This window comes from Bos taurus, chromosome 1 (assembly GCF_002263795.3).
Source record: "Bos taurus isolate L1 Dominette 01449 registration number 42190680 breed Hereford chromosome 1, ARS-UCD2.0, whole genome shotgun sequence".
NCBI classification, from domain to species: Eukaryota; Metazoa; Chordata; class Mammalia; order Artiodactyla; family Bovidae; genus Bos; species Bos taurus.
Window position 1 is genome coordinate 73,860,958 of NC_037328.1, and position 12,939 is coordinate 73,873,896.

The following is a 12,939-nucleotide window of genomic DNA, read 5'->3' on the forward strand; positions in this document are numbered from 1 at the left end:
GTAAATGTTACCTTAATTGGGGAAAGGGTCTTTGCAGATGTTATAGTAAGGATCTTGATCTGAGGAGAGTATTTTAGATTATTCAGGTGGGCCCTAAATGCCGTTACATGTATCCTGACAAGAGTAAGACCTCACACGTACAGACAGAGGAGGAGGCAGTGTGAAGATGAACCAGAGAGTGGAGGATCTAATCGACTAGAAAGAGACCATGCTGGAACCATGATCTTGGACTTTCTAGCCTGCAGAACTGTGAAAAATGTTCTTTTTAAGCTACCCAGTGTATGGCATTTTATTATAGCAGCCCTAATTGACTAAGGCACAACCCAATTAAAAATGGGCAAAAATTCAAACAAACACTACATAAAAGGATATATATATGTGTGTGTGTGTGTGTGTGTGTATATGTGTGTATATATGTATATATACACACACACCATGGCGGTTTAGCTGCTAAGTCATATCTGACTCTTGCAACCCCATGGACTGTAGCCTGCCAGGCTCCTCTGTCCATGGGATTCTCTAGGCAAGAGTATTGGAGTGGGTTGCCATTTCTTTCTTCAATTATTACCCATATTTGATGTGAAATCAATGGCCATGGGTGTGGCCTTAGTGAATTTGCTTAAAGAGAGTGCCAACCCGCAGCCCTGAAAGTATTTGAACCAAAGGATCAAACTGTATCTTATTCAAAGTATAAGATAAAGGAAGAAGTCATTAATCCAAAAATTACAGCACACACCATAGAACACATAAACGAAGTGCTCAATGTTACTAGTCATCAGGCTCAGTCACTTCATTCGTGTCCAACTCTGTGTGACCCTGTGGACTATAGCTCACCAGGCTCCTCTGTCCATGGAATTCTCTAGGCAAGAATGCTGGAGTGGGTTGCCATGCCCTCCTCCAGTGGATCTTCCTGACCCAGGGATCAAACCCACATCTGTTGTGTCTCCTGCACTGGAGGTAAATTCTTTGCCACTGAGCCACCAGGGACTCCCTATTATTCATCAGAGTAATGCAAGTGAAAACCACAAGATACCGATTATGCTTCCACTAAAGCTGCTAAAATTAAAGACTTACAATACTGCATTTGATGAAGATGTGCAGCAACCAGAACTCTCAGGCACTGCTGACAGGAATGTTAAGTGATATAGCTGAAATGGAGCAGGACCCTATGGTCTTTGCACCCTCACCATGTCATCTGTCTGCCTTTTGTATGTGGAAAACTTTAGTCAAAGAATAAGTTTAATCAGAGAAATGAGAAATGCGGAAATAAAGGAAAACAGTCAAAGGAGACTAAATAATAATAATAATGTAGTCATCAAGCATGGTCAGGGACCTTTAGTTCTTTCTCAAGGGCTCTAGATAATATTCTGAGCCATATCCTGTGAGCTGCCTTGTAGATACTGAAACACCAGTGGAGAAGTCAACTGCATGATGACTAGACTGTACCTAGGACACGAGCTGCACATTTATGAGAATTGGCCTTAGAGAAATGGAACAAATGGACCTTGGAACTGAAGAATAACTGTACCTAAAATAACCAAGATGACTCTGGTCAGACCACCGATGACCAATTTGATGATGACTGTTAGAGCTGACTGCTGTTTCTGCATGTAGCCCCCTTGTTCAGCCTATAAAAGCTCTTGCTCCACTGGTTGCCAGTGGAACGAGCTGGCCTTTGGACAGATGTCCTTCGCCCATCACCCTCAGTTGCCAGCATCTGAAGTAAAGCAAACTTTCTTTTCCACCAACCTAGTCTGTTTATTGGCTTTTTGGACGGCGAGCAGACAGACCCCACACATTCTTTTGGTAACACTCTGATGCTAACTCTTCTCCCTCTTCCACATTTAGGGACCCTTGTGATTATATTGGTCCCATCCAGATAATCTACATTTATCTTCCTATTTTAAAATCGACTGATAACAACCTTAATTTCAACTGCATCCTTAATTCACCTTTCCATAGTCACAAATTCCAGGAATTAGGATGGACTTTGTGGGAGACATTCTCCTGCCTACAACACAGCTCCATTTAAATTTTTTGACTGATCTTTCTCTGATACTATGGGATGTATGTGTGTATGTGTGTGTATGTGTGTGTGTGTGTGTGTGTGTGTGTGTGTGTGTCTGAAGTATCATGCTCCACCTGTTCACCCAGCTACACCTGGAAATATCTGTAGTTTTAAATTTGTACTTCTAATCTTTGTTTACAAATTTATCATTTTCTTATTTTTAAAGTTTGTATACATTTGTCATATTTTTTCCTGCAGTCTAAAAGGAAATCTCAAGTGTGCATTCCATGTCACAAATGTCATTTTCTGCAATGGTACTGTTGTGTTTCCTGCTTTCTAAGTCATTTTTAATATTCTTTTGCCTTGTAAATCTTGAGATATTGCCCTTACTTATGTTTATTGCTTTCTCTGCCTGTACCTTAGAGGTCAAGTTTTTTCATTATCTTAAAGATGAAAATTATGTCTAAATTTTTTTTCTTATCCTTGTCGTAAATAATCTCATAGATAGTAAAATCATGGATATCATCTTCCTCTGCATCTATCATGACTGTTGTGATTACAGTCACTAGTGGATGCTCTTTGAATGCACTGGGCACCAAGCTCTGTCTTTACACATACCTCCTTCCATTCTTTCGTACATTTTTTTCACAGGCTTCACTTTTTCTTCCTTGCTTTACTAGGCTAGCAGGTTTACTGTGTTTTTTATTGCAAAGAATGTATTATTCAACATAGGCTTCCCTGGTGGTTTGGTGGTAAAGAATCTGCCTGCCAATGCAGGAGACGTGGGTTTGATCCCTGGGTTGGGAAGAACCCCTGGAGACGGAAATAGCAACCCATTCCCATATTCTTGCCTGGAAATTCCCATGCACAGAGGAGCCTGGTGGGCTAGAGACCACGGGGTCACAAAAGAGTCAGACATGACTTAGAGACTAAACAACAAAAACAGTGAGAAAACATGATTGGAAACAGCAGACCCATCAGATTCAAAGGCATGATGAAGATTAGGAAATTGGAGGACTCCAGAAGTTATCTATGACCACTTATGGTAAAAAAAGTTATTTTCTACACATGTGGTTATTTATTATGTCTATTATTTATGTCTGATGGAAATACTATCTAATAGTGTGCTACTTGGAGAAGGCAATGGCACCTCACTCCAATACTCTTGCCGGGAAAATCCCATGGATGGAGGAGCCTGGTAGGCTGCAGTCCATGGGGTTGCTAAGAGTCGGACACGACTGAGCGACTTCACTTTCACTTTTCACTTTCATGCATTGGAGAAGGAAATGGCAACTCACTCCAGCGTTCTTGCCTGGAGAATTTCAGGGACGGGGGAGCCTGGTGGGCTGCCGTCTCTGGGGTCGCACAGAGTCGGACATGACTGAAGCGAAGCGACTTAGCAGCAGCAGCAGCAGTGTGCTACTGTGTATCTTTCCCCAACTCTTCTTTCAGTGACATCTTGCTGGGAGGTTGAAATTAGTTATACTAGTTATTATAAATTAATCAAGACTTGATTTATTGTTTTGTTGACTGCTTAGTCTTAAGTAGGTGATAGAGAAATGGCAATACTGCAAGTTCCATTTAAAAGTGTGTTGTGTCTGTGGCTGTTCCATTATGAATAGCACAGAATATTGAGGAAATACTCTTCCAGTATTTAAAATCTGTTATCTGATCCAGGAAAGAAATCTTACACATCATCGTGGATGATCTAAGTCCTGACATGCCTTTGTCATTTCACATTTCTCTTACTTGTTAATGAATAGAGAATATCAACTTATATTCGTGTCGGATCTGAACTCATAGGCCAGTGATATAAGCAACTTCTTTAGTACATTTAGTAATTGATAGTACGTTCTTCAGTATCAGTAGTAATAAAGATAATCAAGCACTTATTCCTAGTAAAGTTTATAATGACCTTATGCATATAGATGAATGCTTTTTTGGAAGAGCTATTGCTAAACATTTCCCAGGACAACACTGGTGTGCACATGTGGGCTTGGGTAACAGGTTACTCTTCTTCCACCTTTCCATCATTGAAAACTTGTGCCACTTATGGGACTTCCCCAGCTGTCTAATGGTTAAGACTCCATGTTCCTCTGAAGGCAGGGCATGAGTTCAATCCCTGGTTGGGAAACTGGTATCCCACATGGTATGTGGTGTGGCCAATCCCCTCCCCGACCAAACAAATCGACAAAAAATTGTGCCATTTAGTTTTTTTTCTTTGTTTTGAAGTTTCCTATACCTCTGGCCACTTATGCAGCTGTGTCCTCTTTTGGGCTAATGTCATGTCTAAAGCCTGCAGAATATTCCTTTCTCCATTCCTGGGATTCTGAGCTTTCTTCCTCCTGCTTAGAGATATTTTTTCTCTACGCTTTGAAACATCTCCTTTCTTGTCTTTTATATGAACAACGTATCCCCTACCTCCCCCCGATTTCCAAGCTCAGCTGTTCAAGAAATATATTAGCTGTTAAGTAACATTGCATGGTAATCCACGTTTTCCAGCTTTCTGGTGTCCTTCTCAGCAGAAGTAGATTGAACTGTGTGCCTTGCAAAGGGATAAGCTCCCATATGCTTGTTATTGTCGACGGCCTCCTCATTCTCTCATACTTTGGTTCGCCTTAACTTTCCTTCATGGCAGGAAAGGCCAAAATGGGTGGTTGAGGCAGCAGCCTGCTACAACAATGCTGATCCAGTTTACAAACACCACCAGAAGAGTGAGATCCACCATCCCGTGGTCAGGAGACCATCTTAGCAGCAATGGCACTTACATTTAAAGAAGGCAAACTGAATCTGTGTGCAGGTGATTCATTTATCAGCTTATACTGGTAGGAGAGATGATAGGAATGCATAGCCTCCAAGAAGTTCTTAATAAATCAGAATTAGATTTACCTGTTTATATAAAATGAACACAAATTAGAATACCTTATTTTGTTTCCTTTACCTTACCCAGCTTGCCATTTTGTTCCCTCCTGGGGGATAGGTGAGATTTAGACAAGCAGAAAGGATGGGGGGAAGAAATGCGATAAGGGTGTGTGTGGTGAATCTGGGGGTCAATGACCATTTTAGGTTTGTATTTCTGCACCGTTCTGAAGTTCCAGTACTTTGGCTACCTGATGCGAAGAGCTGACTCATTAGAAAAGACCTGATGCTGGGAAAGACTGAAGGCAGGAGGAGAAGGGGACGACAGAGAATGAGATGATTGGCATCACCGACTCAATGGACTTGCGTTTGAGCAAGCTCTGTGAGATGGTGAAGGACAGGAAGGCCTGGTGTGCTGCAGTCCATGGGGTCTCAAAGAGTCAGATGTAACTGAGCAACCGAACAACAAATTAGTCTGTTACTATGGCATTATAGTACATGCTGATGTATCTATCTGAGTACAAAATGAGTTAATACATATGAGGCATTTAAAGCAAAGCCAGGTACAGAGCAAACACATAATAATTGTAGGTTGAGATAGGTTGAGATGTGCTGCTCTAGAAGATAAACTTCCAAATTTCAAGGACTTAATCCCAATAGAGTTATTTCCTTCTTACACGATAGTCTGATGTGCCCTGGGCAGGAAGGGTCTCCTGAAGGCAGGTGACCTGGATGCCCAAGTGGCTTCCCACCTGACCCTATACCATCTGAAACATGCGGCCTTCAAGGCCACTTTGGTGAGCATGGAGCATTGTCTGGTATTTTTAAGGGCTAGAAATGATTTCATAGTATGACCACTATGTGAGTGGTTAAAAGGGGCAAAGTTCACTTCTGCTCACATTCTGTTGGCCAGAACATAGTCCCTTGTCCAACTTAACCACCAGTAAAGCTCAAAACTACTGAGGAGAACATGGACAGAGAGAGTGCCTATCTCTGCTAATGCTTCATGTTATAAGCATTAGCTATAATAACAATAGTGTCATTCATTGCTCTCCAAAAATGAGATATTTTTTCTAAGTATTGCTATCTATATTTCCATTGAACCTATAGTTTTAGATTACTTTTTAACTCATGCCCTTCTGTTTCTAAAACCTACTTTTATTACTTTTATTCTCCATAAAGAGAGAATAACCTAATTTTATTTTTTATTAAAAAACTTTTTTTTGGTCACACTCTGCAGCATGTGGGACCTTAGTTCCCTGACCAGGGATCGAACCTATGCCCCCTGCATTGAAAGGCAGAGTCTTAACCACTGACAACTGGGCAAGTCCTATAGTCTAGTTTTATTGTACTTTCTGTAACAGGACCATCATATTGAAAGTGATTGAATTTCTCAGAAACCAAATACATGAAGGCTCATAATTAAAATTCAGTTGATTTAAATAAACACAATATTTATCACATACCTGAGTTTACAGTCTGTGATTTATACCTGCTCCATTAAATACACACTGTATGCAGAGAGATTGAAAGAGACTGAAGCATTTTCAACTTTCAGAATTGTTAATAAATCCTAGTTCTTTTAAGAGTCCTAACAGAAATGTTTATGTGGGATGTAGATGTCTACATGCTGGGTTGCAACTTAGAGATCCATTTGATAAGAGATTGGATTTGGAAATGAATCCCACTGCATCAGCTGAAAAGACATGAGAAAGACTGTGCTCTAATGTTCACCTTCCTGTTATGTTGGACACTGGATTTAGGGCTACCAGTGAGACCGATAAGCAGTGTAGACCATATGATTTCCACGTTCTAGTCTCCCAAGGAGCATCGTAGACTATATGACTTCCGTGCTCTATTTTTATGGGTTCAGAGAAATATGTTCATTTTCTCAAGCTCACACTTGAACTTTTTCAAGTTCAAGTATGGTATTAATATATTTACAGCTCCATTTGCAAACCATTTGCCTAAAAGTAATGGAAGAGAAAACAGAAAAGCAGGTTCAGAGCAAAACACAAGAGCGTTTTGAAGATGTCAAATTATGTTTGGGTATTTTTCTTTTGGCAAAAGGAATTTGTAATTTCTTTGTGGGGAAGCACCATGATCCATATGATGCTCTGTGGAGGTTAACCTGCCAGTGGCTGGTAGTATTGGTTAAAGGTGGGAGACAAAAGCAGAGAGCCCATTTAGGAGGATATTTTAATCATCCAATGTGTTCTGACTTGGATTAGGATTATGAGGTCAAAGGTGACAGTGAAGCTTTTAGCCTAAATGGCTGAGGGTTTTTTTTTAATGTGAAGGCTTAAAGATAGTTGTATGCTTTTTTAAAAGTTTTTGGGTTTTTTTTTTTGATGTGGAACATTTTATTTGTTGCAGTATTGCTTCTGTTCTATATATATTTTTTTTTTTTTTATATGAGGCATGTGGGATCTTAGCTCCCTAACCAAGCATCGAACCCACACCCCCTGCATTGGAAGGTGAAATCTTAACCACGGAAGTCCCAGTATTTGTATATTTGTATAATTTGTATATTTTGTAATAGACTCTTTTGACGTCATGTTTCTTTTTCCTTTTCTCTTTTGAAGCATCCATTCTATCACAATTGCTAGTACCTCCATACTTCCTCCCTTCATCCCAGCAGTGTCTGTGCTAGTGACGGGAGCACCACTGTCTCCACAGACCCGTTCTGCAGTATGCGTTTATGACTGTTCTTTTCTGCATAGCCTCTGGGCCATATTCTCCACCTCTTCCAGAGATTCTATGAGCTACCCACTATTGCTTGATACATTCCTTTCCTGCTTAATTTTGCCAGAGTTAGTTTCAGTTACTTGCAAATTAGAACCGTAACTAAATCAATTTTCTTATTTGATGTCATAACCCAGATGTTGACTACAATAACCCTTCCCTGATAATTTAGATAAGATTGACTGCAATTCTACTCCATGGATTGCAGAGTCTAACACCTTCTCCAAGATTTCTATTAATTCTGTCGGAGATTTGGGTTCTCACAGACACATCTGACTCAGAACTTTTGTATCCTCCCAAATCAAGATTTCTCAACCTTGGGACTATTGATGTTTTGGACTGTACAGTTCTTTATTGTGGGTGGCTGTATAGTACACTGAAGGAATTTTTGGCAGCATCCCCAGTATCTACCCACTTAATGCCAGTTCAAATGTCATGACTGCCGTTTCCCCAGTCATGACAAAAGTGTACCCAGACAATACTAAATGTTCCCTGTAGTTCATGGGGTGGTGGTGCAAAATCACTCCCTGTTGGGAACCACTATTCTAACTTAATACCATGTAGGAACTGCCACCTGTTGTCTCTGTTCTCACCAAGTCTGTATACATGCGGCTATCATTGTTCTCAATTTCCATCAAAATTTTTTAATGTAAATTAAAAAATTTTTTTAATCTTTAATTTAATTTCTAATCTAATGCTAATACCGAATTTTATGGAAGTTCTGGAGAAATAGATTTTCATCACAAATATGTAAATAAATCAAATTTGTTAGATGCTCATGTTTTCAAAAAATCTTTTGGTCATTTCTGCAACTTGCTTTCTAGCTTCTGACCACATTATTTGCCCCTTTTCCCATTTATCTTCCTTTATCACTGCATTCCTCTCTCTCTCTCTTTTTTTTTTTTTGCTCTTCCCTGTCTCCAAATTCCTGTCCATTTTCAATTCAAGGTGTTTTAGTTATATCTTTTTATTTCTCTGTACCACCTCATCCTCTTAGGGACTTATTTTGGCTTATCAAGGTAATTTCCTAAAAAGAAAAGCCCCCCATAGAAACTCTGGAACCTATTGTGAAGGTAATTCTCACCACAGCTCCTCCTAGAGCTACTTTAGTATTAGCCCCCTTTTATTGGAAGGAATCTTTTCTAATTATCCATTGCAGCATAGACGCTACCCAAAATTTAGTGACTTAAAACAACCACCCTTTCATCCTCAGTCAGTCAGTCAGTTCAGTTGCTCAGTCTCGTCCGAATCTTTGTGACCACATGGATGCCAGGCTTCCCTGTCCATCACCAACTCCCAGAGCTTGCTCAAACTCATGTCCTTTGAATTGGTGATGTCATCCAACCATCTCATCCTCTGTCATCCCACCATCTCATCCTCTGTCATCCCCTTCTCTTCTTGCTTCAATCTTCCCTACCTGTCTCCAAATGGCATATCACATGGTTAGCTTGGGCTCCTTGCAGCAGAGTATTTATTCTCAGGCTAGTTCACCTTTCATGTTGTGGCTCAGGACTCCTAGAGAAAAGATTCCTCCTGACAGAGGTAGAAGCTGCCAGTCTCTTAAAGTGTGACCTCGTCAGTGTCACGTCTGGCATATTGGATAAAGTAGTCACAGAGCCTGTCCGATTCAAGTAAATGTGCAGTCCTCTTTATTACCATAGTACAGCCTCTGGCCACAAATTTAGACAGTACTCCCTCAGGTAGATTGCCCTGTTTCCCTCCAAGAACCTGCAAGTGTCTCATTTTATTACAGCAAGAGACTCAGAATTGAGGTGGATAAAAGAACTAGGAAAAAAGCTAAGAGACCTTGGTGCTGTGAAAGCTGAGGGAAAGAGAGGGTTCAAGAAGAAAGTGGTCAAAGATCATGTAACACAGAGACTGAAGAGAAGAGGCCTTTGGGTGAGGCCAAGAGATGAGTTGGATACCATCCTTTTCCTCCTCCACTGCGAGTGGTGATGCTGGGAGTCAGAGACTTTGTTCATTGATTTATTTTTATATACCATTTTATATACCATTTTCTTTTTCTGATGAGTCGAAATCTATTCCTTCTAGGAATTTAGGAAATGTGGGGATACATGTATAGGTAACCATCAAAACCTTTTGTTGAATTGATTTTCCTGTTCTTTATATAAATACATATGTTTAAGCATCCATAAATGTTTGTGTATGTGTACATATATTCACTTCTTTTTACTCCTTTCCTTTCCCAAATTGCTTAATCACCAGCGAGACTTTTCCATGGGCAGTCAGTATAAGTTTACAATAGGAAAGCAAAGAGAAAGAAACGAGACAATCATCAGTACTTAGGTTTTTGAAATAGACTTGACATTTCCGAAAGACACTTTACTTAGAGAAAAAGGATTTCTGAGTCATTTTCCCCCCCTTTTTTTAAGCAATGATTTTTTTTTTCCTTTTTGGCCATGCTGCACAGCATACAGAATCTTAGTTCCCTGCCCTGGGATCGAACCTGTGCCCCCTGCAGTGGAATCATTGAGTCTTAACCACTGGACAACCAGAGAAGTCCTTCTGTGTCTTAGAGTCTGATTTTTTTGTACAAAAGCTAAATTTTACTCTATAAATAGTAGACTTTGGCAGAACAAATGATGTAAGGTCTAGTTTTTGGGTCACAGATTTGACAAACATTTCACAGCTGAGGAAGGAGAGATTTGGGAAGTCTGAGTTTCGTGCTGGTGTCAGTCCCAGAGACACACCTGTACCTTGTGGAATGACAGATGGCTCAGGGCAGTGGGGCTGGGCACCTCAAGCAGAGAACTGGATCCTGAGCCCTGGGGAAGTCTGAGAAGATAATGACATTGACAGAGAAGTCTGGAGTTCACAGCAGAAGTGAAGAAGCGAATGAGGCAGGAAAAGCCTAGCAGGGGCCCAGCCCCTACATTAACGGTGGTCCAGGAGGCTTGGAAAGTCCCTAGTGTTTCATTTGGCCTAAAGGTGTGGAGAAGGGCTGAGGGAAGGCTGAGGTACAACCCACAGTGGAGCCACAGATGTCTCAAAAGATGCAAGCCTAGAAATGCAAATGACTGTGTATGCAAACGATGGCTCAACCTGTGCCAGTGAAGGACGGAGGACAGTGAAAGACCAGTCTTCCCCGCTCTGGGACACGAACATCTGGGGAACGGAATCTGATGGAAGGAAGCGGAAAGGGGGAAATCCTTAATTGACTGTTTAAACACAAAGTGCTTGGGAGTATCCTGGCATGACTTAGCTAACTCATAGTGGACTAGATTCATTTCCTGCCATCAGGCACAATGAGGTAGTAAAAGAAAAAATCAAGTTGAGATATAAGAACATAAAGTTACATTTCCTGCACACTGTGACCTAAGAAATACGTATCATTGTTTATATATATATGTGTGTGTGTGTGTGTGTGTGTGTGTGTGTAGGGAGAAGGCAATGGCACCCCACTCCAGTACTCTTGCTTGGAAAATCCCATGGATGGAGGAGCCTGGTAGGCTGCAGTCCATGGGGTTGCTAAGAGTCGGACACAACTGAGCGACTTCACTTTCACTTTTCACTTTCATGCATTGGAGAAGGAAATGGCAACCCACTCCAGTGTTCTTGCCTGGAGAATCCCAGGGACGGGGGAGCCTGGTGGGCTGCCGTCTATGGGGTGGCACAGAGTCGGACACGACTGAAGTGACTTAGCATAGCATAGCATAGCGTGTATGTGTATGTGTGATCATCTATGCTAGTCCCTAAAGTTTTTATCACACTGTTTATAGAGTTTTACTGAACATTCTATCACAAGCAGTTTAAGCATGCCATTAAATATTCTTGGGTATGTTTTTACTGACTGTGTAATAAAACTATCATGTAGGTATAGTTTCCTTTCCCCTTCCTACATTCCTTCCTTCCTTCCTCTCTCACCTCCTTCTTTACTTCCTTCCATACTTCCCTGATTGTTCGATATTTACTTTGTTTCTAATTTTTCACTGTTATATGAAACATTTCTTAAAATAGCTTAAGCCTTTTACTATAACTTGTATTACTTTCTGAGGAACAATTTCCAAAAATGAAATGACTGGGTAAAGGTATATAAATAGTTTTGAAACTTTCTATTCACATTGTCCAATGGTGTAAAGAAGGCAAAGAATCTGCCTGCAATGCAGGAGACCTGGATTCAGTCCCTGGGTCTGGAAGATCCCCTGGAGAAGGGAATGACTACCCACTCCAGTATTATTGCCTGGAGAATTACATGGATAGAGGAGCCTGGCGGGCTATGGTCCGTGGGATTGCAAAGAGTTGAACACAACTGAGTGACTAACACAATTCTTCCCTATTCATGCTATTTATGTTCCCATCAGCTGATTTATTCATGTCCCTTTCTTCAGATACCACTCAAAGGGCAAAGATCTATGTATATGAATGAAGTGGAGATATGCTCCAGGAGGTCAAGGGCTCTGACGCTTGTCTAGGCTTTGAAACTTCAAAACTGGAGCTGAAGGCTGTCCTTTGACACAAATTGTAGACATTATATTAAGCCACTAGAGGGCAGAGCTATCCCACTAAACTAAGGTACTATTTGTTTCTGAAACCAGTTTATACTATCAATTTAGATCTGAATCCTGACATTGCCACCAAGGTGGCTTCAATTATTTTAACAAGATGATAAAGGTTGAGTTGCTATATATTTAAAATAAGCAGTTTCCAGTGACTCAAACTTTTATTCATACTACTTTTTAAAGAATGAGCTTTTAATTTTAGAATAGTTTTAGATTTACAGGAAAATTGTGAAAATTGTATAGAGAGTTCCCATATGTTCCAAACCCATTGTTCTCTACTGCTAACATCTGGCATTAGCATGGTACACTTATCACAATTAATGAACCAGTATTGACACATTATTACTAACCAAAGTCTGTAATTTATTGAAGTCTCCTTCAGTTCAGTTCAGTCGCTCAGTCATGTCCTACTCTTTGCAACCCCGTGAACCGCAGCACACCAGGCCTCCCTGTCTATCACCAACTCCCGGAGTTCACCCAAACCCATGTCCATCGAGTCAGTGGTGCTCTGTATTTGTTCCAGAATACCACATTTCACGTAGTTGTCGTGGCTCCTTAGGTTCCTCGTGGCTGTGACAATTTCTTGAAATTTCTTTGTTTTGATGATCTTTTTGAGGTATACTGGTCAAGTATCTTGTACATTGTCCCTCTATGGAGATTTGGCTATTTTTTTTCTCATTATTAGACTTTTATTATGAATTTGAGAGAAGAATATCACAGAGGTAAAGTATCACTCTCATCTCATCTTATTAAGAGTACATACTGTGAACATGATTTAGGACTGTTGATGTTGAACCTTGATCACCT